The 26,159-nt window shown below is 43.2% G+C and overlaps 1 protein-coding gene across 8 annotated transcripts in view; it reads left to right on the top strand.

The window, feature by feature from the left end:
* The window catches only part of HTR2C (5-hydroxytryptamine receptor 2C), a 358,087-nt gene that overhangs the window by 206,100 nt on the left and 125,828 nt on the right, over positions 1–26,159 (top strand). Inside the window, exon 1 of one of the 8 annotated variants that reach the window (XM_009684927.2) lies at positions 8,181–8,203. The exons of the other annotated variants lie outside the window; for them this stretch is intronic. The gene's annotated coding sequence lies outside the window, so the exon portion shown is untranslated. Of the gene's footprint in view, positions 1–8,180; positions 8,204–26,159 lie in introns of those variants that run through there. 8 annotated transcript variants of the gene reach the window in all.

Here is a 26,159-nt window from a genome sequence, read left to right as displayed (position 1 = left end):
GCTCCCCGGGGGATTGTCGCTCTCTCCTGCAGGGGCAGTTGAGTTTACACTGGATTATATATATGTATTTTTTCCCTTTCCCTAAACCGCTATTTGCAGTAATCCAATTGCAAAGGAAAAGGATTATAGGCCCAGAGTAAAATTCAGTCATAATTAAAAATGCAAAAGCGGCTTATGGTTTTTAGGCCAAAGTTATTAAAGGAAGCAATATTAATGCCCCAGCCTTGGCAGGGAGGCTGCTCTCGTGAAGAGAGAGCCTGGTAATGGGCTGGGTTACAGGTCATGTTGTAGTAGATAACGTCTGCTTGCGTTGCGTCTCACATCTGTTACTTACCATCGGAAACTACACACCAGTCGTCATCTCACAAGCCTGTATTTATCATATTTCTGGAATAATGTTTCGTAGTAGCTAATCTAGCTATTTTGGAAAAAACAAGAAGACTTTGAGGGGACTTTTAAGGCACAAAGGCCTGTGGAAATTCCCCTAAGAGGACTGGGGCATATTCCAGCCTTCAACCATCTGCACCTCAAGACGGATTTCCACCGCAAGCGTTTGCTTAGGAAATATCCTCTCGGTGTTTGTAGCTTCCATTGACCCTCCGTAGGTATAAAGAAAAATGGCAAATTGGAGCAGCTCTCAGCCGTTTGCTTACTGATGCTGCGTGTCCTACTTCACGGCACACAACTGTCTGGTTATTCACTTTGCAAGCCTGCTCTGTAAGTGTTGCTGAGTGCTGAGCACTTTTTAATTACCTCGTTAGAATTAAATCAATGAAGGGGCCAGAGCTACTTTTTTTTTTCCTTTATCCAGAGATTGAAACTTTCTTTGACCTTTGCTTTCTGCAAATGTGAAGTATTTCATTTCATCTCTCTGTCATTTTGAATTAAATGAAAGTTTCCTCTAGAGGAAAAGATGGTGAAAGACTCTTATTCCCTGAGGAAGAGTTTAGATGGAAAATTACAGACCAGACTGACTCTCGAATTGCATTCTTCCAAATCTTTTTCACCTACGTTCTGCTTTACTTCCAAAACATCCTTCACCTGCTAGTGTAGTGTTTGGTCTTCTGATGACAATTTGGGTTGACAGCAGAAGTGAATGCAGTCTTTGAGAGCAGCAATGCTAAATTATCAAAGGTATAAGAAGAAATACCCTACTAAATGTCAGTGTATCAGCTGATGAGCTACAGAGTGCTGAGATACTGGCTCCGGTGTCTGATTCGACTCTTGGGCGAGCTCTTGCTCAGCACTGGGTTTCGGTGGCCGCGTTTAGCCTGGGCGGGCGATTTGTGTTCTGGGGTGTCCGGTGGCAGAGCTCCAGCTGCTAGACCAACTTGTTTTGAGAGGTTTGTTTACATAAAATAAATTTAGTCTCTAGGTTGCGCTGAGGAATTCTGCTGCTTTAGCCCGGACAAGCGAGAAGGATGCTGCGCCAGAAACTCGGAGGCTGCACGCTAGGCAGCATTACAGCACTATGTGTTTTTACTGCTGTATGCGGCTGAAGAATTCCAGATTTAGTATTATCAGCATGTTGTGGAAAATACCAACTTACAAGAGAAATGAAAAGAGATAGCAGAGCTTTCCTTTTATACAGCGAGAACTTAAGCGTTTACCTCTTGGCCCAAAGAGCCACGACTGAGCAGGATTGTGCATCTCCGTCCCTCGAGTGCCCCCTGGAAACTCCGGTGAGCTCCCTTTTGGCAGGCGCCTGCTCTGCCGAGCACCGCAGACTTTCATAATCTGCTCCCCTTGAAAATCACCCCCGCTATCGAGGAGCGAGTGCTGCTCCTCTGTGCCTTGGCTTGCAGGCAGTTCCCGTTTGTGGGAAAGGCTCGCTTGAAGCAGCAGCGTTTGGATTTCTGAGCCTGCTCCAACTGCGCTATTTCCATCAGCCAGCCTTCTGCAGAGGCAGGAGTATTTAAACCTGTCGTTACGGGCCGTGCGGGGTGTTTTGTGGGTATGCACGTGCCTGCCTGCCTGCCTGCTGAAAGTATTTCCTGCTATATCCTTTGCATCGCCGTCTCCCCGTGCGGATCTGGGGGATGTGTCGTGGTCTGGGGGATGAGGAGCGCTAGGCAGAGGACGGGGGCGTCAGCGGCTCTCGAGGACGTGACTGCAGCACCCTGGGGCAGGGGGACTGCAACCCCAGGCGGTGCAGGGTGCAGTGGCGTGAGAAATGCCGCCTGCATGAGTTGGGTGCTGGGCTGAGAGCAGGGACGGTCCGGGGACCGCTGGCACCCGTGGGCAGGCAGCCTTTGGGACTCATTTCTGAGGCTGCAACACGACATTTGCTGTCAAGCAAGTGCCAAAGTGCCAGTTGGTTGCAGCACCGCTGAGTCAGAGGGCTGCGGGCTGATGCATTCAGTTTCTGGGAAAGCTGAGCTTTGTGTCTAAAGTAAGTTTGATAGATTGTGCAGGCCTTGCTGGCCCCTCTCCTGCCCCTGTGCGCTGGGCACGGCCAGACCTGGGAGACTGTCCCGCAGGTGTGTGGCTGGCAGACCTGTGTATTTCCTTCCTCCTCTCCCAATAACCCTTTTCTGATACTCTCTCCTTATTTCATTTTGGATTTTTTCTTAACAGCCTCTTTCCTTTCCTCTGTCCGCCTCTTTCTTCATCGTTTCCCTCTTGCTGCAGATGACGGAGCTTTGTGTAAGAACCGTTGTGGTAGAGCTACTGGATATTTTTGTTGGGAGCTTTTTCCCTACTCAACAGCTATGAAAGGTTTAGGACCTTTTACTGACTATGATGGTGTTTGGAAAAAAGTTGCTTTTGCCATTTCTTTTTTTCATGCTTCCTTGCACACCTTTAAAATATTGATAATGCTGTAACTTTTGGACTGATTTATTTTGGTGCATTATTTTGATAATGTGTATTTGAAGTGGCATGGGCATATTCAAAAAGCTGTGCAGGGATGAATTCACAGCTACTGAAGGGCATGCGATAGTGATAAAAACAGTGACACTGAGAGTTGCATGTTGAGAAAGGCCCTAACACAAATAATTTAAATATTTTTCTCATGTTTGAATATATTTGTGGTGTCTGATTGAGTTGGTTAGCAAAATAAAGACAGATGGCAATGAATTCATTCCAGCACGTTTTCGTTGTGGTACAGCTAGTCTGACTTCTCACAGCACTTGCTCAGATGATCTTCCTGATAAAACTTCTCTTGCTTGCGCCCTGTTCAGGGAATTCAGAAGTAGTGTGGTTATACAGAGAATTGATTTTTAGATGCATAATACAAATGAAAATAACTGGAGAGAGGAACTGCCTGTAATCAACCTGTATGTTCAGAGTTGCAGTGAGTAAGAATTTAACTCCTTCTCCTTTAAAGATCAATACCAAAATTTACTAGGAGCAGAACAGGGTTTATAGGAGTTGAATTTTAGCAAGGGGCCTTTCAAAGCCGATGCAATGATTCACAGCATCCTTGTTAGGAAGAGGGGGAAGGTCGGCATCACTAAAACGGCGTGTGGCCGGGCCAGGGCTGTCTTCGCGGCGCTGACTCCCACTGCCTGGCTGCCCCGGACAGTTAACGTGTTCAGCATGGGTGTGCGTGGACCCTGCCAGGGTGGTGCTATGATCACTTCTGTGGACACAAATTGTCCATAAATTTATTTTGATAAAAAGGATATTATTCTAAATGGCTCATGGATGACTGCAGGAGAAGAAAGGGGGTGGAGGGGAGGCCTTAGAACGACCATAATGGCTTGTAATTGTATTTATCTGGGAAGGCACTTCAGGAACACGTGACTCATGAGGCTCATATACTGTCTAATAATTCTATCTATTACTTTAAAGGAATACATGATACTTGAAGAGTTATGCCAACCAATCAGTGTCTCATCTCATTCCTCTGCCATATTTCAAAGGTGCTCGTTATCTAGATATTTTCTGCAGGGAGGAAGAAAAGGTATAAAGAAAACACTCGTGGTGTAGGATTCTCTGCAACATACATCTTCTGGTTTTTGGCATGCCTGCACAGAAATTGCAGGACTGCTCAATTTGTTTAGTTCTTCTATGTAAAGTATTGCTGCTATTGTTTTTGTAGATTTGAGGCAATATATGCCTTGAATATAACAGATTAAACTTGTTTTCCCTTGCTGTGGAGCATCCTAACAGTGATTATAGTCTGTGTATGCTTTATGCCTCCTGGGCCACTCTCCATCCTCCCTTGATGTCTGTGATGGGCGCATGAGCAGGCAGAGCGTCTTGCTAGCCCCTTTCTGCTTTTTTCTACCTCCTCGAAGGTGGCGTGTTGTCTGCTGTAGGGACAAACTCCTGGAAATCTGCCTGTGTGTCTCCAGGAGACTGTGGTGTCTACAGGGCACGAGCCCTAGGTGATGGTAGTTGCTGATGGGAGAGTTTTACCGCTCTCCTGGTGGCCCTTGTACCGCCTTTGGCAGGGCTGCTGGTGCTGTCTGGGGTCCTGTGTTACCAGGGCTGTGGTGGCTTTTACAGCTCCCGCAGTCAACGGTTTGTGCCAAAGCAGTGCTTAAAATAGTCTTACGTGATGGTGGCAGTGGGATTGTGGTCAGAAAGTTCTCACTGAGGTGGCTGCAAAAATGTGGTACTTTCCTCTGCAATAAAGCACTAATTATTAATCCTAACGACCTCTCCTTTCAGCAGGGCTAATTAGCTGAGAGCAGTGGCAGGTTAAAGTAAACTGTATAGCTGTGTGCTCTCTGCATCGTACTGGCGCGCTTGCAGCAAACGTGGAGTAAGACAGCGTAGAAGTGCCCACGTGCCCTGTAAATGAGCGGCTTGACCACGCGTGAAGAGCGGCCGTCGTCAGAGTCAGGGTAACACTTCTGGTCCCAGCCTCTCTGCTGAGCCCAGGCCAATGTGGTGTGTGTGTGTGTTGTCTTTTTTTCCCCTTCCTGCTGCTTACCGCTCTGTTCCTATGGTTTCTCACTCTGCATCACGCTATGTGTGCACGCATGCAGTTTCATTTTCAAAAAGAAAGATACCTTCTTGATAATTTGGCATTCAGGATAATAAAATTTTTGAACTCTGAATTAACACCATATCTATTAGTGGAAATGTTTTTTCCCCGAGACGTAGCAGACAAAAAGAAAAAGAAAAAGAAAAACAAAAAAACCCCAGTGGCAGCAGCAACACACAAACGGTGAGGTTAAGGTGCTGCATGCTAAAAACGTAGCGCTGTTTTGTGCTGGCAGTGGTGAGAGGACGAGAGGTACTTGGATGGAAGGAAGGAGCTGGCAGCTAGAGAGAAGGGGAAAAAAAGTGAGTGTTCATGTGTACGCATCAATTTGCGGAGAGGGTAAGAGGGAATATATTGAAGTCTGGAGACAAAAGATGGATTGCAAAGACCCAAGAGGAGAAGCATGTGCAGACTCTAGGTGGTATTATGGGAGAGAGGAGCAAAGTAGTACAGTCTTCTCTCCAGTGATGAGCCGAGGAAAGCCTCTTCAGATCCCGCGGGGAAGGGACTGTCACCAGCACCGTTGCCCCTCCTGTCCTGGATGCCTGTTCCTCAAGCGAAGCCCGTGGGGAGGCAAGTAGGTAAAGATCTCTGCTCCACTTGGCACATCCAGGGGAGCATCAGCCCTTGGAGAGGTGGTCGGTTTGTCCCCTCTAAAAATATTTTGGAAGACGTGCTGTGTTCTGGGCAATAAAGGGGTCTTCTCCAAGGGTGTGTTGCTGACCTGAGTGGGATGGATGAGGGCCCTCTTGCGGGGTTGGTTTATTCGCTGACTCTGTGTAAGGTTTGTCCTGCTGCAGTTTGTTTGGCTGTGGGCCTGCAAAGCAGCTCTTGCTGTGCACAGCTCATCCTTCCTCGCCACCTATAGTTTTTTGCATTTACAGCATGCAATATATTCTCGTTCAGTCCTATCTCTTCTATATTTCTTAGAGTGAAATAAAATCGTTTCCTTTTCTTTCTTTCTCCCGCTCCTTCTCTTTTCCATGTTCATCCCTTGCTTTCTATTCCAGATAACATCTCTGGCGAACTTTTGAGAAAAGGCTTTCACAGGGGTTCGTGTCCTGCATTTTGGGTTGAATTTGTTCAGCTCTTGGCACAGCCTTACTACTTACGGGAAGAATTTGTCCTGCCCGGTCTTAGATTGACAGTACTAAGGAATGTTGTCAGGGTATCTTCCTTATAACAGAGGTAGGAGTATGCCTGTGGCAATGAAGAGGTATATTAAACTTGTTCGTGTCTTGAACAAAGTAGCAGAGTAATATTTTTGCCGTGTGAAGACAACCAGAACAGCGGTATTCAGTGCAGTAGCACAAAACCAGGAGATTAAGGAGCTGTCATTTTACTCGGGAGCCGTGATGTCCTTGTTACCCTGTAGTTATCCCATTGAAGTTTGGTTAGTTGTGCCAAAGCGTGCCATGATCACGCTTCTGGTGCCACAGGCAGTCCTAATTCCTGCGGGAATGTTGTGTGTTGTGCTAGCTGTCACTCTTGTAAATGGAGTGGAGACTTGCAGGTTGTTTAGGCACCACCTCTGACGCTTCATAGCTCATTAATCCTCTCTCCATCACTGATGTTCTTCCTGTCCTTGCATTGTTTTAACCCAATTAGTTGTAAAATCACAGATGATGATATTTCTACCTTCTGCTTTTTGGGTTAATGTGCTGAGTTCTCTGCTAATATCATCCTGTTTCTCATGGCTCTATTGTAATATTGTGAGTTAATTCAAGAAGTGTACTTATTATCAGTTCACGTCTAGGGAAAAAGTGGTGGTTGATGCGACTTGCTCAAGGCCAGAGAAGTTTGGTGGTGGGTTGGGGTGGCTGCACCAGCCTCCCTGAGACTGTGTTTGCGGGTCTGCACTCGAGTGGAGAGTTGGACTGGCTGTGTGACGAGTTCTCACCCACAGAGCGGAAATATCTTGATAATCCCTACTCTTATGTTCAGAGATCAGTCACATAAATAATCTTAGCTATGCTGCAGTTTCCCTCCCGAAGGTTGTGGTTGGGGTAAGTAGATGGTGTTTAAGGGCTTACTCTGAATGTGTGCAAGACTTCAGGAAAGTACAGCCTTGCTATGCGATAGGGTTTCTCAGTGGAAACGCTTTCAAGTTAAATAGAGAAGAAAGACAAGAAGCTTGTCTGAGGGCCAGCTGCGTGATTCATACCATTAGGGTTAAGTTAGGTGCTCCTTTTCATCCAGTATTTATGCCCGAGTGTGAGCCTCTGCTTCTCCCTTGGAGCCAAGAATTACTTTTTCCTGTACTACTTTTTCTTCACCTGCTCGCCGCAGGGTTGCGAGGCTTGCTGCGAAGGCGTGTGGAAGAGAAACCCAGGAATTGCCACGTCACCGTCAAGTAGCTGAGAATTTGTGCCTGAGGAGATTTCGGCTTTGGCTTCATTTCTCCCGCCCCCAATCTTTCTATTTTTGATTGTTCAAGGATGTCTACATGAGAAACGGCAATGATGGAGGGCAAACGATGTGTCTCTACGAAGCTGTGTTTGCAGAGGAGCTTCTTGTATAGGGGCAGAGACTGTGCAGGGATGTGATAGAGTGCCTTAGTTTTTTGTCATTTTTGGTGCAGTGAAGGCTTCTTGGTACCCTGAGGATATGGGGTGGTTATTCATTTTTATGAGTCGGTTATTGGGGCTGATTGAAGCTTTAAAAAAACTTGCCGTCTCAGGGATGTTTTCAATGAAACTTCAGATTTTAACGGATGGATGCGTCTCAGACACGTTACTCTTCCTCATATTGATACTACTCTGAACTGGATCAGACAAAAGAGAGTATTTTTGTGGAAAAGCTTACAAAAATACTGCTCTGTGTCTGGACCAGATCTACGTAACAGTTGCTAGGAGCCAAAAATGAGTGTGGCACTTGAGAATCTGCCTTGAGGTGTTGGGAACTAATTTTTATTTAGACAGAAACAAGATCATATGGGTGCACAGATAGTTTTGTTTTCTTTTCCCCCTAGTTCTCCTTGCCAGCTTGGGCTGAAATTAGAACAGTGAAAGTCACCAAATTGCTACAAGAAATCTGCCTTTTAATAGTTCTGACTTAACAACATAGAATTAAAGTTTGTGTGTGTCAGATGGCATTCAAGTTACTGAGGAGATATCTATATATATTTTTTTCCTTTAGCAAAGCTAAGCTTATTTTCGGGGCGGCTTGTTGCTTCCATTTGTGCAAGTGTTATTTTTGCTGCCTGTTACTTGCCCGGGTGTTGGACTCCACCGTGAGATGTTCTTTCCTGCTTTCCACCTGAAGGTAACTGGTTATCACGCGCTTGACCCTTAAAGCCTGATCCATAACCGCTCTGAATGCGAAGCCCCATGGTACAGAATGAGCAAACAGTTTATTCCTTACCCCTGGGTGCGGGAATAACCACTCTCACTTTCCTCATGTGTGCCAGAACATGTCACTTTTATTATGAATGATTTAATTACCCATGGTAATTGTTTTTTTTTTCTGAGCTGTAAGAGGGCTCATTATACTTCATATTCCTTTTGGAAAGGAGACGTTGCTTGCCTGGGAAATCATAGTCTTTGTGGGTATTTGTACTGAGATTCAGTGCATGGGGGAAGTCCCGATTTCCCCAATTTAGCATGTTTTTGCCTGCCTGCCATGATGTCCTGTGTTTTCATAGGGAGAATCGGCTGTCCTGTGCAACTGTGTCTAGGAGAATTGATCTCGAGAGGCAGAGCCCTCATTCAGAGGCAAAACTGCACAAAGATTAGGACAGTTTTGGAGATTGCTTGGAGGCGGGTAAGAGCTTGACCTTTAGGCGTAGTGTCTACATTAGAAAGTCAGTCATCTTAACTAACTGGCCAGCAGGGGACAAAGTCAGTGAAGATGCCCTTCCGGAGGGCAATGCAGGCAGGAACCTAATCTGAGTTTCTAAATTGCTTTCATACAACCCTCCCCTTCACTACCAAGGCTATCTGCTTGTGCCTGTCCCCTTCTCTCTTTTGGCTGCAAACATTTTGCACCCTGAAGGGAGAGAAGCGAGGAAGATGTGGTTGGATGAAGATGGGAAAGAAAGAGAGGACCTTCCTTCTCTTCTGGCCCATTTCTTCAAGAATAGGAGGGAATGCAATTTAAACCTTGCTGCCACCAGCAAAAAAGATTTATGGGAGGTCATTTTTCTAACCATATATGCTTGTTCCAGGCTCTTGGGATGGCATTCTGCCTGATGGTAAGTCAGCTGGAGCATGTCACAAGGGCAAGAGTACCAAGCAGCAATATGTTTAGCAAGCTGGTTGCATCACACTGGAGGTGCCATCTCCATGGTAATCCATCCATGGAGCAGGCAGGGAGGCATTTGCCTCTCTCTGTGCTTCATTGTGCCTCTGACTTGCCTGTGATGTTGCTGGAGTGCCGCTAAGATGCGGATAGGAATATGACTATCACACGGCCATGCCCTTGCCAAGAAAAAAATTCAGATGTTGCAGGCACATGGGGAAATTGTGAATACAAGTTGAGATTGGGAAATCATTTGGTTGCCCAGAAAACTAGGACATCAATGAAAAAAGATGGTGACTGCGACCAGCTGGAGTTTCACAGCAGTGCGGCATGGCTCCATCCGTCGCGCAGGATGGATGTGTGGCGCAGCTTCCCTGTTCCTCAAAAGTTTCAGCACGTTCATGCTTGTCTGATACAGCCCATTGGAATGCATGTGCAAATCTTAGTGGGTGGTGCAAAGCTAGTTAAAAGGTGTTAGTTTTAAAGGTTCAAAGTGTCATTTTTAGTTAATGCAGATTCTTGCAATGCCACCTCACTTAATTTCAGTGGAAAACTAAATAATTGCAGTTTAATAATTCTATAATTGCAGCTGTTACAAAGAGTAATAGTTTTCAAAGTATGTTCTTTTGATGTGGGGCATAACTCCTGTCGTTCTGGTTTCATATGCAGTTGGGGCAGAGCAGGGAATCTATTGGTCTTTCTGGTGCCCCGTCCGACTTCCTCAGTGGCTGCGAAAGCCCCGAAGGATCCTGATGCGGGGTGAACAGTTGGTGTGTGCATGTTCAAACAGCAGCACCAAACTGGTACGCACCACCTCATCCCATTTTGCAGAGCTGTTTAGGAAGCTTACTGTTTTTTAAGGGGTTAGAAATTGAGCTTGTCACAGACTTTGACATTATTTAAGAGATTAGATTCTTTTTTTTTTTTTTAGTCTATTAATGTAATTAGTGTATTTATTTAAGTGGTAAATAGAAGGCTAAAAATGAAGTATCATCAAAAAATTAAGCTTTTAAGTGTGCTAGAGACAATCAGTAGGATGCCTTGCAGCTGGGATCCCAGCGAGCAAACTCTGACCCAGGAGGACAATGGGCTGGGACTGTTCATCCAGATTCACAACCAGTGGCAGGAGTGAGTTCTGGGCCTGCGTGGTTTTTTTTTTTTTTTTTTTTTGGATAGTCTCAAGTTATAACTTTTTGGCTGTGGATCCAGCGTACCTGGCAGGGTTGCAAGTACGGTACGGTAAGCTCACATCCAAAGGCACATCAGTATTTGTTCTTTCTTTCGCACTAAAGAACCCCAGGGAATGCAACCTTCCATTACAGTAAGTAAGAAAAAGCACTGTTAATCGATTCAGACACTATAAGATTTTCAGTACCTGTTTCACTGAAGGCAAGAAAATTGTAAGCTGAGGCTTGTTTTTAAAAAGTAAAATATAATCCCCAAACCCTGTATAGATGTCAGAAGGACTTCTGTTTTTAACAAAGGTGGAAACTTCAAATTTGAAGTTTTGAGATGGATGCTGAGAAGCCTGGTGCACAAGTCAGGTGTTTGGGTACATGTGAGTAAGACCAGAAGCCTAGCCAGGGCACTGTGGTTAATTTAGTGATTCAGCACTATTTTAGCATTGTTGTTTTGTGTGTACAAGCTGGGTAGGTGGTTTTGCCCAAGGAGGATGTGGATAAACTCAAGTTCTTGTGCATTTTGCTTTGTTCCATCACTGAGCCCACCAGGAGCACGGGGAAGTGCCCCGCGTAAAGTCAGAGAACGTGCTGCAGCTGTAGCAAGAGCCTTTCATGTCTTTGGTCTACAGTGCTGGCTGTGTTGGACTGTCTGGTTGCGTTTCCTAGTGTGATGCCCCGATAGAAGTAAAATAACTTCATTCTGTGAATTTCAGACGTGCTCCAATATTGTGAGTTTGAATTAAAATCCTTTATAAGGCTTCCAGTTCCACAGAGAGTTACGCTGGTGGGAACTGCATAAGCTCACAGCTTTTGTAACTCTAATCTTGTTAGTTAAAAGGTGGCATGCTGATAGATTCATTTCACAGTTGAATTTTTTTAATTGTCTCTGCAGATGGATTTAGCTTCCCAATTTTGGCCATCAGGTAGCGTAACCTACAACACAGTATGCAGAAAGAAACTTCAATTTGAATGTGCTTCAGGTCTGAAGCTATAGTTATCTGCACAAGAAAATTCTGACTTGACCTACGGAAAAAAGAACAAATCAATAAATCCAGCGAGGGTTTGCAATGTAGCACTGATATCAAATATGATTTATTAAGTCTGTAATAGCAAAAATATATTACATACTCCTGCCTCTGGGGGAATGTAATGGCTGAATGGTTAAACACAACTTGGTTTAAATGTTTTATATTGTGGCTCGAACTATAGTTAAAGGATGTTACTGAACTTGATGTTGAATGGAAATATCAAGCTGCAACTTTTGTGTGTTTGAGTGTGTGTGTCTATGTATACACACATACTGTGTGTGTGTGTATGTATACATACATATGCAAATACACATAAGTTTATATATTTAAATGTGAGTTATTTTATCCCATATATATATATACACGTATGTGTCTATCTATACATATATACATATGCGTGTGTGTGTTTCTGTATGTATAAGTGCATGGTCCAGGGCTCCCTCTTTGCATATCACTAGATGATCCCTAAAAGGAAGACCTGGTCTTCTGAATAATCCCTTTCTGTGAAGTTCCCTGGCCTTCATTCAAACCCCCACGTCTGCAGGAGGGCCGTTTGCAGTGGCTTAAAGACCTACGATTTGCTTAATTACTTCTCACCTCTGAGGACTGAGCCGTGGTGCAACACTGGACCCTTCCAGCTCTCATTTGTATTTCCCCTTAAACAGGGACAAATTTGTGTGCCTTTTTCCCCACCAGAGTTGTATCCTGACTCCTTGGCCAGGTTGGTCATCCCGGGAAAATTTCTTCTTGACCCCGAAATGGCAGTATTGGAGAGCCCCGTAACGCGACCCGCTTCTAACAGGCTGCCCATTAGTAGCTGGATGGGGATAGTTATCTGCTTTTGCAGGTCTGGAGGCAAAGATGGCAAAAGGTGTCTGTAAGAAGGCCCCTCCTTATGAAACCTTCATCTGAGGAAGGAACAACCTTCAGGCAGAAATGTTGCCTCATTCCTCCCATCTGCCTTTTAAAAGCAATAGCTAGAGAGGATTTTGTGCTCTTGATTTCTCAACGTCTGGGTATCTGCAGAAGAGAGACAAAGAGTGGATAAGCTGAGGAACAGGGAAATGCTAGAGAAACACAACAAAAGGGTGCTCTCCCTTGTGTTTTCCCTTCTTGCATGACTGTCCTGTCTATCAGTGTGAAACATTAATGAATAGGAGAGAACCGAAAAGCACAGCAGCGCAGAAGATGCAGTTCTGAGATGGCCCTGGCTGTCAGCACACAGGATAGTGCACAGGAGCTGGTCCATGGGAGCTGATTACAGATGCTTGTCCCAGCTCAGGTTTGCTTTGCATGCCACTCTTTGAGATTGTGCAACGTTTCAGAAAAATAGAATGAAATGCTCAGAGTTGTTGAGAAATACCTGTTGCTGTGCTCAGGAAATATAATACGTGGAGTTTTCGCCAGGAATGATCTGTCTCCAGATATCTTGTATCTCACCCTGTCGGACATGATAAAAATGAGTATGGGTTTGGATGGACACTTGCATAGGAATTTACTGACATGTTTTTGTGTGTTTGAACCCAGTTTTCAAATGGCTCAGTAATGATATTTCCATGTCATATGTTAATTTAAAGCCTGCAGACTGTCCAGAGTGTGCTATGCATTCTGTTTAATGTCCGTGTATTGTATCCAACCTTTCAGGTTAAAGGCAGGGTCTGTGAGGTTGGAGTACATGAGCCATTGAGAGATTGGAAGAGTCTTCAGGAGGCCATCTTCCAGCTGCTTTGCTGGCTGGCCCTAAAATGCAGAATATGCAATCCTATAACTTTACCATACAAGCTTATCAGGTTTTGGACACCAAGATTAAAACTTTTGCAGCTTTCTAAGGTCCACCTTCAGTCTCACCAGTGCTGGGAGGATGTTTGACCGCGAAGCAGAGAAAGGCTCTGCATGGATGTTCCTGTGCACCTTTGCCCCATACCCTGTGCACAGCGCTGAGTTTCAGAAAGAGTAAATCTGAACCCCCAACCAAAGGATTCAACTTCTTAGCTACAACTAAGTGAAGAAAGTGTATCATTGGTTTTCCCTTCAGGATGGTAAGCAAGGCAGTCTAATTCTAGATGCTGAAAAAATATTGCGATCAGGCATGATAGAGGGAAAGGAAGAGGATATTAATTGGACATCGCGTTTCTCAAGCTCGCTTCCCAGCACAAGGCTTCACACTACTGTGCAGTTTGGAGGTTCAGTTCTTCCCCTTAAAATTGAAGGGTTGCAGGCAAAATTATTGCAACGAAGCCTGGTTAGCAAAGACAAACTCATCCAGGCACTATGTCCCTGCACGCTGCTCTTTTATGAGATTTTGAAAGATTTCTAGGAGGAACTGTTGCGGCGTAGCTGTATTCAGTTGATAAACTGACTGATCTCTGCTATCGTGAGATCTGCAATCCGTCAGACCCAAGATAGTCATCTGTTTAAACATTTTTTTTTGTTTTTGTTTCTAACAACAGGGGACTAGCAGCAACTGCTTTGCATAGTAACTTGGAACATCTGTTAAATCATTTTTGGAGGTGTGTAGTAAATATAAACTGTTTTATTTTGCCTCCCTCCCTGGATGATTGCCCCATAAGCATTCCTGCAGGCTGCCCTAACTACTGAGTAGGATAAAAGCGGCAGGAAAGAGCTCCGTGAGGGGTGGGATGCATCACGCCATGAAAGCTGGAGCAGGCTGCGATCTGTGGAAACGCCTTGCACCTACATTTTATTGCAGAAGCATCTAATCCTGCATTTTATGATTTTAAAGATAGGAATCAAATGGGTGAGGCTGAATACGTGCACGTGAGAGGAAGCTGTTGAACATAGCAATGGGAGCAGGGCCATGTTTGCAGACTGTTGTTGTTGTTGGGTTTTTTTTTAAATTTTTTGTTTTTGCCAAATTCTGGGGCACTGCTGAGTTTTAAGGATATCTTCAAAGAACAGCAGTGTGACTTTCCAGAGGTAAATGCTGCTTTTAGATTAGTTTGGAAGAAAAGCCAAGTAGAAAATCTGCAGTGAAATAACAACTTGTTTTCTTTGCCGTTCTCTTGTCTGCTCCCTTTGTCATGTATCTTCTTTTTCCCGCTCTTCAATTCTCGTTTACGCAATGTGCTGCGGGGATAGTTCCTGAGCAGTCAATGATTTGAGTAGAGAGAAGCCTGATTTTCAGGGTAGTTATCACTTTACACCCTACTGGTACTTGACAGCCTGGACTCTCCAAACTAATGAAAAGCATGGCAGTTGCATTTTCGTATCTATTTTAACTGAAATGCTTCTTTGTGTCTGTAACGTACTGCCAGTATAATATATGCTTAGGCCATGGGCTAAGAACTGTGTCTTCTTGATCTTATGTACTGCTGAGAGTAGTGCCATGGGTCAATAAATAACATTTTTCTCCCATTAGTTAAACGAGCTTTTGAGGAACTGTGATTCTGCTGCCACTGGTGGGAAAACAACGGGTTACATAAATAGCGCTGAGGAAAGGGTAATGATTTTAAGATGCTCAGTAATAAGAAATAAAGAAAACATCCGCATTATGTACTGATGCCCATTTGGGATTGTCTGAATAAAAGAAGAACTTTCTAAATGTAGAATTAGATTCAAAAACACTCTGAAAAATCTGGGGAAGCCTGACTTTTTGATGATCGTCCTTGTAGATGTTGAAAGGTGAACTGTGTACTCTGTCTTCCTGATACCTGGTTAGCTATTGCCTTGCGATGTTTTCCAAACAGTGTAGGTTGTCACCAAAACTGTGGTTTTTGTCTCTGTTCCTATTTTGAGGAGAAAACATAAAATTCTTTCAGGTTTAGTTTTCATAAGTCTAATGGATTCTGGACTAGTTTTGGGTGTCTGAACTTGCAGCATGATAATTTTTTTTGATACGGTTTCATAATATGTTAAGCGGTGTTCAGACCAAACAAATGATGATAGAACACTACAATGTGCGTCTTTTAAGTACTCTTGAGCTGCTGTGAATTGTCCTAGATTATTTTATGATTTTTTTTGTATGTGTCCTTCTGCCTGGAGGAGTTGTTATCTTGCCATCTTAAGCCTTGCGTTCTGTGAGTTTTCTTGGGAGGTTTTTTTGGCCTTGGTTTTAATTCATATTTTGTTTATAATTCCAAGATATTTTGAATCTTGGACTACTTCAAGGTATTTCTGCAAATAGTTGTTTTCTCCTATGTTGTAGAGTGTCATTTCAAAAGCGCACAGCTAATAACTACTGTGTATTCAATGCTGCGCCTTAGTGCGTGGCGCATGTTTTCCACTGCGGAAAGTTCCAGCTGGTTAATGGCAAATCCTAGGGATTTCTGGGTTATTTCTATGGACGTTTAAAGATCAGTAATAGGCACAGAATTACTGTACATTATTTCTACTGCTGACTCTATTTTTTTAAGTTGTAGCTCTTGTAGTACTTCAGTTTCCACAAAATTTCATTTTTCTCTCTATAATTTTTCATGATGAATTTTTGCTTCAATTACGTATTTCAGTATGGTGACTTAGAGTTTATATATACATTAATTTTTCAGGAATTGCAATTCTTCTGGGATGAATTGTGGCTCAAACTACTTTTGGGGTTTTCTCTCATAGTTCTGAAGGTACAAACTGCGAAAAGAAAGCATAAATAAGACTGAGGATTTTGCAGCAAACATGAGGAGCTAACACATTTATGGTTCTCTGTTCTGGGCACGTGGCGGTCTCTGGGCATGTCCAACAGCAGGAAGAAAGAAGCCCAGTCTTGACTTTACGTGGCCTAACGAGACCATCACAGGTGACGTGCGCCTCAGCAGCCTTGTGTGGATGGCTGTTCCCATCGCAGGTTAAGCTTCTGCTTCTCCCTTTCTCCCCTTACTTCTGAGGTTGTGAGGTCCCTACTTCCCACTTAGGAACTCGGTGGGGTCCGATCAAAGCATTGACATCTCAGTACATTTTTTTTGTAGAGGTAGATCCAGGAATGGTTTTAATGTCAGCCTTATTGGTGGTGTTCTTGCAGGTGATTTTGGGGCACTGCCTACATTTCTGTTTTCTCCTATTCCTCTTCTGGATCAGGGCAATTAACTGTAAAATCAAATGTCTGATTTCCGTGGAAGGATCTGATCATCTGCTGGGGAGTCTCTGAGCATCGCTGTGGCTAGTGCGAGCTGTCTCTCTGCTGGCCTCAATACCCGTGAAATGCTTTGGCACCTTCAGCCTCATGAAAAGGGATGTTTTGTTTACTTGTAGGATGATATGAAGGGAAATCCAGTAACTTGTGATCTCTCTCTTTTCTGATGCCGATATCTCCCTTGATGATCTAAAAGAGTGAACAAACAGTGCTGTATCAAAAGTGGCAGTGTATACAAAATTGGATGGCGCTCTCAGTGCCAAGGAGAAAATTCAGAGGTGTCTAGAGAACTTTCAAAGGCAGCCAAAAAACTGCTTTGATGTCCTTTCTGTGAAAGGACAAGCTAATGAAGTTAGGGCTTGTAAGCCAAGACAAATAAATGAGAAGTGAGAGAGAGGAAGGCTAGTAAAGCTCTGGGAGACGTAGGGGTAATAAAGTCCTAACAAACAGACATGACTGCGTAACGTGATGAGGCAGCAGAAACGACAACTCCATTCATATGTCAGTACTGTGCCCTGGAAGAAAGTAGCAGCCAACCTCTGCTCTTGGTGGTAGTGTGAGTGAACCTGGAAGAACGGCTTCAGCTTGGGGAGCAACATTAGAAAAGCATGGGGAAGAGATGGGAGTCAGAGGAAAGGAGCCCTGATGACTCCAAGATGTAGGTATTTAGGCTGTAATTTGGAAGAGGTATTGACTGGGTGGCCTCATAGGTCCCTTCAGTCCCTCAGCCAGGAGATCACGCTAAAGTCAAGGAAGGCACAAGTGTCAATACTGTGGCAATGCAACATAATTTGCTGTTACCATAGATACCTGCGACTGTACATAAGCCTTAAACTGCTGTGGCTTAGCTGTGTGTGAAAAGCTGCTGTGGCTTGATTTCCTCTTTATACAAACAGCTTGGAATATTTTGAAATAATTACGAGAACTTGTTAATTCGTGCAGTTTACCGCTATAACCACCTCATGAGATTAAGGGTTGTGGTGGGAAGCAGAATCCCAAGAGAGACAGGGCATCGGTGAACGAAAACTAAAAATCGGGTTTTCCAGGCACACGCAAGGAAAAAATTGCTAAGGTACACAGCCCTGTGGTGTTGAAATTGCCCATATTTTACCTCCTAGTGACAGACGAGTCTCTTCTTTCTCTGAGCCATCATCCTGTTGATATGGACCTTTTTCTGTAAATTGCTTTGAAATTAGCTAATGAAGGATGGTAGACAAGAGATGATGATTCCTGTCGCGAAATGTGTGTGTTAGCCTTCAGTAGGCGGGAGGTGTGAAGAGAAGGTTTGCAGCAGGGCCATGAGTATGTTCAGGATGTGTAGCCTGATCTTTTGTTACTGGAACTGGTAGACTAGGATTTGTTTTGATTGCAGTGATTTCTATGGTAGTTAGAAAAACACTGCTATTGGGTTAAGAAAAGGAAGCAAAAATTGTGTTTTAATATGATGAATGGAAGGTGGGGGAAAAGGTGGGAGGCAGGAATAGGTAAAATAAACAACAACTTCATAGCTTAGGAACACATTTGCCCAGAGTGGTAGACCTGCAAGTGCAGGGACCCCGGATGATTCTCCACTACCTGGCATAGTGTCTTGCTTTTGAAAGGGCCACGTGATCCAGTTCAGGTGATGACTTTAAGGTGATGGCTGTAAAGATCAAAAAAGCAGCATAGACCTGTGTGAATTTCATGAGCAACAGTCACAAAATGTTTGCGGTGATGTCCCTGCAAATCCAGCCCATGGTCTTCGTGGCTGCATCCCTCCCTGGAGGGACACCTGCAGAGCAGCTGCCTTCAGAATTTGGCCCCAGCCGTTCCTCCCCTCCCCTTTTTGTGGAAAGCAAAACAGAGTTGGAAACAGTGCTGGGTAGTCTTAGGACAGCACGTAGTCCGTAAGTCATGCTGGAGACAACAGCACTCTGTCTGTGTAATGTAGTAGTAATGACTGGTATCTGTGGTTTGTAGGTCTCTCTGCATGTGAAGATTTCAGTATCGTGCACACTGATGTTAACGTTCATGAAAACTCCTAACTTACTGCTACATTCCAAATGTATATGTCAATTAAAGAACAGAAAAACCACACAACCCTTCCATATGCAATCATTGTTCTTCCCTTTCATAAAAAGCAATCTGTTCAATAGTGCTTCCCTTCAGGCCAGAGAAGCCATCAGTCTTCAGGACACAAAAACGTGTTTTGTTATCGTTCAATTCAGTACTTTGAGCTCTGTAAATTTGTTGTCTCAGCGTGTAACACTGAGCTTGCTTTGTATTTTAATAACATAAACTATAATTTTGTTTAGTGATTGGAAGTCAAACTTCAGAACTGCTTTTAGGTGTGTTTTTTTTTTTTCTTGAATAATCTAAATTATTAATTTTCCAGTTTGGGCTTGTGGCTGGAACTCTAATACTTCTGGGTAGATAACATTTATTTTACTTGGTGGCAGGTTATTCTGTTATGTATATGTTTGCCATGGAACAGTATTTCTGTAAAGTGTTTTGGGATAAGATGACATAGTGTTACATTTCCTCCTACAGATGGCTTCAGGAAGAGGGAGAGATGTCATGAGAAAGGGCTTCAGGATTGCAGGCATGTTGTACCCCTTTGCAGACTTTGCTGGACTTCTGCATAAGCCGCAGCAGTGCGCTGCAGGACAGCCAGCAGGTCACAATGTGAAATGGGAGCCTGACCTATTCTGCAAGGAAGAGGTTTAGTACAGAGATCTTTGTCAAGACGTGAGCTTGGATTATTCCAAACCTTACATTACCCTACACTTCAAGAAGGGTTGCTGGTAACGTCCTGGCCTTAAGTTGATGACAAAACCTACCTGGTTTCAGAGGTCATACCTTTGCTAGGCATGCATATTCCACCATTCAGAACCATTTCAGGGTGGGGGCAGGAAGATTTCAGAAGCAAGAGAGGCCTGTAGACCTATCTACAGTTGGTCACTAAAACTTGAATTGAATGCCTTTTTGCTGAGTTTGTGGGAAGGATTCACTGAGAGACTTCTTTTCCTTAAGATGGCCCATGAAGCAGTTCAGGAGGCTGCTTTGTCTTGTGCAAACCACGGAGCAAGCGTGTCTCATGTAGAAGATCGAGTGAGGGGGTTCAGCAGTGTTTCCCATATTGCTGGCTGGCTCTGTGCTTGCCAACCAGGGCTAAAGCCTGGGGTGACGGAGATGTGTGCCTGTGCCTGTGTGTGGGTTGTGCTGGGGGGAGAGCCCTGCAACGGTGCAAACCATCATTTGGGCCACCCCTGCTCAACTGCTGCATAAGATTAAGCTGTCCCTTTGGTCAGTGTATTGGGAATGGGAGGAGTCGCCCATAAAAGTAGCATGAACACTTCAGCTCCTGTCCCCTAAAGGGCTGCTCCCGCTGTTGGTTCTTGCACAGTTTTTGTTCTGCTGTCAGTCCTGTGAAGCACACGGGGCTGTTTTATGAGCTGACAAGCATGCTCAGAGCCTCAGTATGGACTGGCTGAGCAAAGGGAAGGAAGGCACTGAATTTCTCCTGACCTCCATTTTGGTCACCTCATTCCTGGAGAACCTATCTAGAAGGTGTAAATTGATACTGTAAATTCACAGTCTTCACATGAAGACAAATGTTTTCAACAAGCTAGATTTATTAGAGTACAAGACTGCTTCTCAGAGCATCACTCCTATAATCTTGCTCTTTTCAGGTTACAAACAGTGCATATAAGCTGGTATTTTTACAGTATTTTCTATTTTCTTCTGAGTGTCTTTTTTATTATTATTATCCTGGACTCCCCTTCAGAAGTTCCAGCCATGTGCTGGACTTCTCTCATTGGTGATAACCTTATGTATGATAAAGTCAAGGTTTCCTCTTTCTGTTAGGGAAAGGCAAGCCTGCTTTGCTTTATTATCTAAGTGGCTTTTTGAGGTTTTGCTCAGCAGTGAATAAATCCTGGTGTCTCCAGCTCAGAACATATGGAGGAGCAAGGAGTCTGTGGCTTGGTGGCTCCAAGCCTGGGAATCTAGTGGAATAAGAAATCTAATTTATGTGTCTTTAAGATAAATACATACTGAAATATAATTTTAGGCATTAAAAAAAGTTTTTGTTAATATTTCTAATGTCTTGTAAAAGCAAATCTTAAGAGGAGAAAGAATGGGCACTTGCTATATTATGTTAATTTTTAAAAGCAAAATAAATTCAATACCTACACTAAATTAAGGACCACCAAAGAACAAAATAAAATCCATTAGCAATTAAATTATGAAGCACATTTTGTTGAAAACCATCACCATTTTGACAAACTGAGGGGAAACTCATTTAAAGGAAATGCCAACTTCATGGCTGAATTTTGATTAGCTTCTAGCCTGTGTGAAATGTTGAAAGTCACTTTCTCCTCCTCCTCCTGATTTGGTATTAGACCTTCTGTAGCAGAGACCTTGGGAGATGTGTGACTCTGTTCTTGATGACATTTTTGGATGACAGTTCTGTAATTAATTTTCCTAGGGTTACGTCAGTTCTTCAGCCATTTCATTCTTGCATCTCACTTAATACTGTTTGTTCCCACTTTTCTGTTTCTCAGCTCTGTAGGGAAATAGTTGACGTATCAAGGAAGCAGCAGGAATTAAGGTAAAATAGGTAAATTGAAACGCAAGTCAATGAAACAACAATCAGTCGGCTGCATTGTTGGGAGTTACGGATGAGAACTGCAGTCTGTCAGCCACCACAAACCATGAGCCACGCTGCATTGCATTGCTTTCTCTTGCATGTTGCTGAGGTCCAAGTAAGATAACTCCCCTGAAGGAATAATCAACCATTGGCTAAAACAGAATGAATGCTGATAGTCTGAAGCAGCCTTGATTTAGGGAGGCTATGTGGTGGCCTGTTCCTCACTGTTGCCCAAAGATGAAGCCCAGAGTGATCAGCCAGTTGTGTTGAATGCGTAACTTAGTTTACTGTGGTGTCTGCATGGTGACTCATAGCTGCTATGAAGGAAAGAGCATTTCCATTTACTTGTCTCCTAATGCTATAAATTACATGTTGAAGTTGAAGGAAAAATGTGTCCAGAGAGATACAGAACTGGTGTTAGATCGCTCTTCTTGCTGGACTTTGCATACTTTATTGGGTCATGACTTCAAAGAAAAATGAACTTCTAGTCCCTCTTGCAACTTTGTGAAGTGTAGAAAAGGACGAGAGTTGAGATTTAAGAACTATCTAGCCCTCAGAGCAGCTACCTTTCATTTACCTGGTTCTCCTGCAGGCTTCGCAACTGTCTGCTAAGCTTAAGAGTTTATAATTTATTTCAACTGGAAAAGTAATTAAAAAGTGGTGCATCAAGAAACATACCTTGTGTTGTTCTAAGATATGGAGTTGGCAGATTCAGGGCCTTTTTCTTTAATTTATGTTCATCACACGCCTCTCATCGGTTTCTTCATCGTTTTTTCTCTCTTGCCCCACATCTGCTGGAATTTCACTGCCATGGAATATGCTTTTCCTTAGGGCGGTAAAACCTGTCACATGTTTGAAATACAGACTTAAGGGGAAGAAGATGACTTGAAAAAGAAGTGCCACCTAATGATGGGTAGCCCGTTAAGTGGAGTATATTGCTTATCTTATTTTTCTGGCTGCTTTCTCCCTTTGCCTTATCCTTTGCTTCCGTTTAGTCTCTTGACGTATTTACGGGTATGATTTTGCTGTGGATGTAAGGGTGGTGGGGTCTGAGTATATTTTTAAACTGCCACATATAATCTTAGAAATGTTCGAGTGCATTACTCAATTCCAGAATGACTCTGTGTGAAAGCCAGGTGGTTGCGCATAATTTTCTTGTTTAAAAATATTATCTTTCCATAAATACATATAGCAGCTGCATAGGATCTCACTTGCTGAACTCCCCGAGATAAGAAGCAATCTTCCTGGGCGTGCAAACCCCTGCTATCAATTTGTGTAGCATGTCAAAAAAATTTTTTTTCCTGATGTTTGCTGCTCTTGTAGCTACATAATAACTTTAACTGGTTTTGAAATGATGCAGGAAAAAACAACTGCATCTTTCTCCATCCTAGGACTGTTCTCTCTTTCCTAGTGCTTTCCCTTGCTTTGGATATTGTGGCAGCTGTTTTAGTGGAAATTTCATGCGCAAAAGAGCAATTGGGGCCTTATATTCTCGGACTAGAAGATCTTACCAGGGCACAGTTGTTTCTTCTGGATCACAACACATTTGTTTGGTATAAATACTATTAAGACACATCCTCCTGGGAAGCAAATAAATTAGTTTGTCTTGCTCAGCTTCTGAAGTTGTATTCAAGAAGTTTACATTTTGGAATACCTTTCCTTTTTGCCTATACTTACATTACTCAGCTGAATAAAGTTGCATACGTCCCTCTTTGGGGATAGCTATGGCAAACAGGTGTCTGGGGTTAGTGTGGAGGTTGAAGAGGGAGAGAACGTTTAATATATAGAGCCCTGACATGTAAACAAAAGGTACTTGTTTTGTGATACTGGAGATGCTCTTCCAAATCAGCACCTTAAAATTTAGTGAGGGGAGAAAGTGCAGCAACATAAGGGGACTGAGTGCACACTAGGGGAGCGTCTACAGAGATCTCTATTAGAGTATGCAAGGTTTAGAGCATTGTGAAAGAATTCATGTGCATTTAAAACTGGCCGTAAATGCAGCAGGCATAGCCAGCAGGGAATTATGCCTCTGGCAGTCTTATTGACTACCCAGCATGGGGCCCTGTAAGCAGGGACTTGACTGAGTACAGTGATAAAACCATCAGTGTGTTAGGTCTGTCGACAGCAGTGCAGATATAGTGCAGATATGAAACCTGCTTCACGTCACCACTAGAAAAACCTGGGGTAGTGGCCCCAAGAATTTTGTTGCTATCCTAAGAGATGCTGTGTTAGGCTTCATGCTTTAGAAATCTGCAGACAAATGGAAGCCTCCAAAGAGTGGAGGGAAGAGAGATACAAAATATGCAACTGGTGAGGACAGGCTGAAGGAATGCGCTTTATTTAGACTAGAGAGGGCTCCTATGACTTTGTAATATATAAAATATTTTTATGAAGAGAATTTTGATGAATTATCATCTGCTTTGCTGCAGGAAGAAAGAAGCCAATAGTGAATTTTGACTTAGGAAATGTTTTCCAGGTTCAGAGGCTGCATTAGGGCCAGCTGTTTGGGGAAGCTGTGAAAATGTGAAGTCTGCTTCACTAGTTAATTGACTACAGGTTAAGAACCAGCTGGATGATTTCTCGTAAATGTAAGATTAGATATGCTTTTCATCAAGCCTCAGAACAGGGGGAAAGAGAAGAAAGCTGCTTGAAGTCACTGTCAGCTCTTTCGACTCTACTCGTCTCCATCTGTGTGTTACGATGAGGGATAGCTATCTAAAGAGTTGCTGTAGGTTTAGATAACACAACATAAGGTATCGTTTTCTTGCCTGTCTGTGTGAGGGCACCCAAAGATACTAGAACCATACCAAAAAAGTGAGCCAGTGTTAAAGCTAGCGGGGAAAAAAGGACCAAATTAATAAGATAGCTGTAGTCTTGTCAAAGATATCCTACAAAAGTAAAACGTGGGGTTTGCTTGTTGGATCAATGAATGTCCAAAATCAAAGAAAATCAGAGTTTCAGGAATATGAAGATCATATGTAAACATAATAACCAGTATTATCCCGGTGTCTGGGGACCATTGCACTGGTTCCCATTTGTAATTTAAATAGGCTGATCAAGTTGGGCGGGGAAGCAAGATCCCAGCTGAACATTTGCTGGCCCACAGGTGGATCCCAGGTGGCTTAAGGCTTAATGCGTTTCCTATTTGCTGAAGGAGCTAGATCCTAGAAAGAGTTAAACAATTTGCTTCCTTCAGTTGCCTGGAAATTTTGCACTCTCAGAAGAAGAGATTGTTTCATCTAGCCAAGACATTATTCTTGCTAAGCTGGGAAAGCATCTACGTTGTAGGTGCACTTTTGTCATATGTTTGAACTGCACCCCAGTAGCGAAATGCTTTCTGAACTGATTAAGAGGTCAGAAAAATGAAAGCTAAGATCTGAAGTGGTTTACCACGGTAAAACCTTCAAACAGAAAAAGCAATTAAAAACTGCTTGGTACTTTAAAGGGAATTATATACAAATTAAGTATTTCCTATACACTGTAAGAAAGACTTTACTTTGGGACTTCTTCTTAAAACAGACTTTCACACCACAAATGTAGGATTAGTTGTATATGCAATATCAGATAAACAGCTGCACTAAAAGATAACCAATTATTTGTACATTATCTAAGATTAATGCTGGAAATAAACCACTACTGGAAGAGTAAATAGCTCTGGTAAGCTGCATACATAAAGGAACTTATGGAAATGGTAATTCACAAGCTTAACTGAAACACTTAAACATCCAGTGTTGACGCGTTTCCCCCACTTTCATTTAAAAAAACAAACAAACAAACTTTCCTTTTCTGCTTTTCATGCTTTTACTCTTCCTGATGGCTTATTTGGAGTAGGAGCAAGGCTAAAATCAGAGATGGTGACGGTGCATTTCTTCCCTTCTCTTTTAATAATGTCCAGGTTAATTCTTCTTTGGCGTTTAGCTGTATATGTGTTGCCCCAGAATGTGGGTAACTTCAGCAGAGCTGCAACAAGCATGAATCTGGTCTACCATATGTTGTTCCTGGGAGATCTTTTTAAAGCCAGAGAGTAAATTAAATAATAGGCAAGCTCTATTTTAAGGAAAGGACATTTTAAGTTTTTATTTCATCTGGAATACCCCTTTCAAGCTCACTTTCTCCTGCTAGGCTTGTTTTATATTTGATTAGTTCTAGGAGATGGATTTTGACATTTAAAGTATGTGTAATAGAAAGAGAATAATGACATAGTTGGGATTACAGAAAAATATTTGCCCTTGAAAATGGTATTGCATTGCTAAATACAGGTTGCATCATATCTGGGTATAATAAAATAAAAATGGAAATGTGAATGATTGTGTTGGGAATGAATAGTCTTGGAGTGCGACAGAGGAAGACAGAAGAGGGGACCTTGGCAATCTTAGCAAAGTGCGGCAAGTCAATGCTGAAAATGGATTTGTAGTATAGGCATATCGTATTTCTGAACTTGATGATCTATATTTTGTTTAAACAAGCCCAACTTTCAAAAGAAGATACTAAATACCTGAATTAAATATAACCAATGCACCTGTCCGTTCAGTCCTTGCACAAACCCTTGGTGAAGCTTTAGGTGTTGGGCCATGGTGCCACAGCACGTCAGCTCCTTGGGTGTTCAGGGTTTGTAGGAAGAAGAAACGAGGGGTTATTTGCAGGATGACCCATGAGCAGCTGTGCGGGCACATCAGGGGTGAACTGAGAGCCGGAAGAAGAGGCCTGTGCGTGGGAGAAAGAGGAGAGAGGACTTGGACTTTATTTGCCATGAAAGCCAGCATGCTACTTGCAGTGGGTGCACTTTGAGGAACTCTGAGATGTACAGTGGGGCACTTTCTCCTCGACTCCTCTCTCTTCCACCTTAGAGGTGAGTAGATATATTTATTCTCAGTTTTCTAGTCAGGGATAAACTACTGAGATTGGAAAATTTCACAAGGAGCCCTCTAGGGCCATTAGCACTGGTTGTAGCTGTTTTGGTTTTTAGGTGGTTGGGCTTTTTGGTTTTGAAGTCAAGTCATCGGTGTCTCTGGGGAGTCTCTCAGAGGTATTAATTGCTTTCCAAATTGGGCCGAAGTGTCAG

The sequence above is a fragment of the Struthio camelus genome, chromosome 11 (assembly GCF_040807025.1).
Source record: "Struthio camelus isolate bStrCam1 chromosome 11, bStrCam1.hap1, whole genome shotgun sequence".
Classification (NCBI taxonomy): Eukaryota; Metazoa; Chordata; class Aves; order Struthioniformes; family Struthionidae; genus Struthio; species Struthio camelus.
This window is presented reverse-complemented; position numbering and strand designations above follow the sequence as displayed.